General features: G+C 43.9%; 1 pseudogene; it reads right to left on the bottom strand.

Moving 5' to 3' along the window:
• Positions 1-1,429: 1,429 nt before the first annotated feature.
• LOC128344035 (thiol S-methyltransferase METTL7B-like) lies at positions 1,430-2,127 on the bottom strand (annotated as a pseudogene).
• Positions 2,128-3,604: the final 1,477 nt, after the last annotated feature.

Raw genomic sequence — 3,604 nt, 5'->3', positions numbered from 1 at the left:
TCCAAATGGATCATGCCCTAGAGAAAACGTGTGCGTGCCTATAAATAAATGTTAATTTTTTAGGCTTCAGTCCTTATAAGCATTTACCCATAAGTAGTTCCACAGTGTTTGGGGCTTCAGGTTTTGGAAAATGTTATCTTAATAATGACTTTTTCTGCTAGTTCTCCATTAGCAATAAACACAGCATATTTGCATGAGTCTCCAGATCAGGTCTTGAATCAAGACCATTAACTTATTAAAGCAGAGTGTGTGAAGAAGGATAAAGAAGGCACATAGGAACATAGGAAGCTGCCTTATACTGAGTCAGACCATTGGTCCATCTAACTCAATATTGTTTACACTGGCTGGCAGTGGCATTGCAAGATTTCAGGTAGGAGTCTTTCTCAGCCCTACTTGGAGATGCCAGGGAGTGAACCTGGGACTTTTGTATGCAAGCAGATGCTCTACCAGTGTGCTTCAGCCCCATCCCCTGAAGGGTATATCTTACAGCTGGCAGGGTTCACATGTAGTCCCCCATCCAAATGCAGACCAGGGCAGACCCTGCTTAGAAAAGGGTGCAATCCATGCTTGCTGCCACAAGACCAGTTCTCCTCCCCATGCATGAAAAAGTTTCATTCATATAATGCCAAGCTGTAGTTTGGCATTACACATTAATATGCATCCGTTCATGAACAAATTTGAACCTGCAAATATGCGCACTGCTCATTGTATGAATCAACAGAAAATGAAAGAATAAAGACTGTTAGAAAAGCAGGGGTGGGGGGAGTTATGCTGTATTTTGCTCCATGTTGGCTCTGTTAGTAGTTGATTGTTGCCAGAATTGGCACAAAGCTTGGAATAATCCTATGTTGGTTGTTGGCACCAGATAACTAGATTTGGTGTGCCCATCACCTGAAAGCTGTCTCACCTGCTAGCACTTGAAGAAGCTTACGGAAAGCGGCTGACATACCACACAGTGAGTCGCCTGTCTAAGTGACAAGCGTGCCTGCTGCTTCCATGGCACTTTACACCTCGATGGCGTGGCTTGCGATGATGGAGCAGCTCTGTGCCTACTAAAGAGTGTGTCCTTCCACTCCCACTGCGACTTCCATTGAGAATAATGAGGGTAGCAGTGGGAGTGCAAGGGTGCACTCCTTAGTAGGCATGGAGCCTCCCTGCCGTCGCAAGCTTAGCCAACAGAGTTTAAAGGACACTTGAAGCGGCAAGCATGCCTTCCACTTTGGCAACTTGCTGCACAGTATGTGAGCTATTCTGCTTAGAATAGCTTATTATGTTGCACTCATCCTCCAGCCTTGGCTTCTCTTCCCTCACAACTGCGTCACCTGTCTGCCTGGTCCCCAGCATTTCTCCTTAAAACCACAGTTCTGCACTCACATATATTTGGAGTAGGTTCTCTTGGAGTGACATTTCTCCCCTACCACCTCTTCCCTCAAATACATATAGGTTTGAGTATTCTTCAGACTTCTCTCAAAACACTTTCCATGTTCTGCTCTGAGCACAGTACTGAAGTGAACACTACAACATCCACAGAGGCTTTAGTTATCTAACTTGTGTCCTCTGCTCAGTCTACTACGGTATAAAGTGGTCAGACTGGAGGTGCTGGTTCTGGGCCATGGTTTTGATTAGGCTCCACTGAAAGTGGAGATTGGGATCTGTACAGATGACTCTGTCGTGTGGAAAGAACTGGAAGATGGAGCTGATGCCTGTCATGAGAGCTCGAGGAATGCAGCCATTATTGGCTAAGACTACTTTAGTGTGTAACAGGGAGACCAGTTCAACAAAGGTACAGGCAGGAAGAAGGAAGGGATTCTGCCCCTAATTAAGATCACCACTAGCAAATGCTAGTGCCACCTACTGGCTGGACATATTACAACAACATTTCCACATTGTGCCTGTGCCTGTCTCCACTAGTCTCAGTTCCCCTGAGTTCTGCAAATCCAGCAAGGTACGGAACAATACTTGTTTTAACATTTTCTGATTGTAACTGGTAGCAAATATCTCCATGAAGATGGGGAAGAATATCTTTTAACAGAAGGGCTCCCACATGTCCAGGCATAATAGCACATATATGGACAGGGCTAGCAGCTGGAGACAGAGATGGAGGAATAGGAAGAGTACCGTTGCCATTCCTACTTGGATGCAGAGACATCAGTATTTTTGTTTCTTTGAAGTTCAGAGCTAAGAAGTTGTTGCCATCCCTTTTGAAGTTTATAGCCTATTCACTCAAGAACAGATATATAATCTATTACACATGAAGTCATTCACACATCATGTACTGAATGCGCATACAGCAGTTCACTTTCCTATCTAAGTGAACCTATTTCACCCAGGTTCATTTTTAAAATGAATGCATGTACAGACTTTCACATAGAAACATGTAGCTGTGTAAAGGTAAAGTGCTCCATCAAGTTGATTTCAACTCCTGGCACCCCCAGAGCCCTGTGGTTTTCTTTGGTAGAATAGAGGAGGGGTTTACAGGCGCCTAAACGCACGTACAACATTAGTGCCTGAACAGGGTTCCTATTTTTGAAAGATTATAAAGTTTGGTTTATCTATTGCTTACTTCCAGTAAAGATCTTGTGGGGGTGGGGTGGGGTAGGAATGAAGAGCTCAACTGTTTGCAATTTATCAGCTTCACCAACTTGCTAAGGAACAAACAGCATATTTTGTGGAGTTCCTCATTCTTTTCTCAGTCTACAAAAAATAAATCCAAAGCAGCTCTTGGTAGTCTGAATGGAATAAGGATTAACTCTTTCTCTTCAGTTATTTTTGTGTCAAAATTGCTCTCCCTCAGCTGCTTTTATACCCCCAGCTTCCCCATAGCGTTCTCCCTGTGAAGTGAACATTATTTGGGAAGGTCAATATTGGGAAGAAAAATTACTGGATGGAAAAGAGTCAAGCAGCCTTTCCCAGCCAGCTATACTCCTGATCAGAGAACATCCACACAATCAGAGGACATCCTCAGCCAGCTATACTCCTGACAGAGAACATCTGCACAAGCGAAAACTGTGTTCTACCCAGGTTTGGGTGCTGTGTGTGCTCCCAATTTTCAGTTGTGTGGGTGCAAACAGCTAGGTAGGAGGAGGGAGAAGTCACCGTGTGGAAGCAAGGTAGGAGGAACTGCTACCTCACTTCCACACAATGAATAAATCCCCAGAACACAAAATTTTCAAGAAGCAAGATACAAAAAGTATTGACGCTTTTGAACTTTGGTCCCGGAGAAGACTTTTGAGGATACCATGGACAGCCAGAAAAACAAACGGATCATAGAACAAATCCAGAATTTTCACTTGAGGCACATATGACCAGGCTCAAATATCATACTTTGGGAAAAGTTGAAGGAAAGAGAAGAAGAGGACAACCAGCAGCAAGGAAAGTGGATGGACTCGATCACAACAGCAATGAATGCACCACTGAGAGTCCTTAAAGGCCAAGTTGAAGACAGGTCATCCTGGAGAGAATTTTTCTGTGTGGTCACTAAGAGTCAACCTCGTCTTGAGAGAGGGACATTGACACGCACACTTTCACCAAGCATTATAAGAGAGATTTGTTCACTTCTGCAGGAACAACCTTCATCAAAAAGCTTCTTTAGAGAGTTATTCCC

Source organism: Hemicordylus capensis, chromosome 2 (assembly GCF_027244095.1).
Source record: "Hemicordylus capensis ecotype Gifberg chromosome 2, rHemCap1.1.pri, whole genome shotgun sequence".
In the NCBI taxonomy this organism is placed as follows: Eukaryota; Metazoa; Chordata; class Lepidosauria; order Squamata; family Cordylidae; genus Hemicordylus; species Hemicordylus capensis.
Note: the sequence above shows the minus strand (reverse complement) of the source record. Positions and strands in the feature narration are given on the sequence as shown.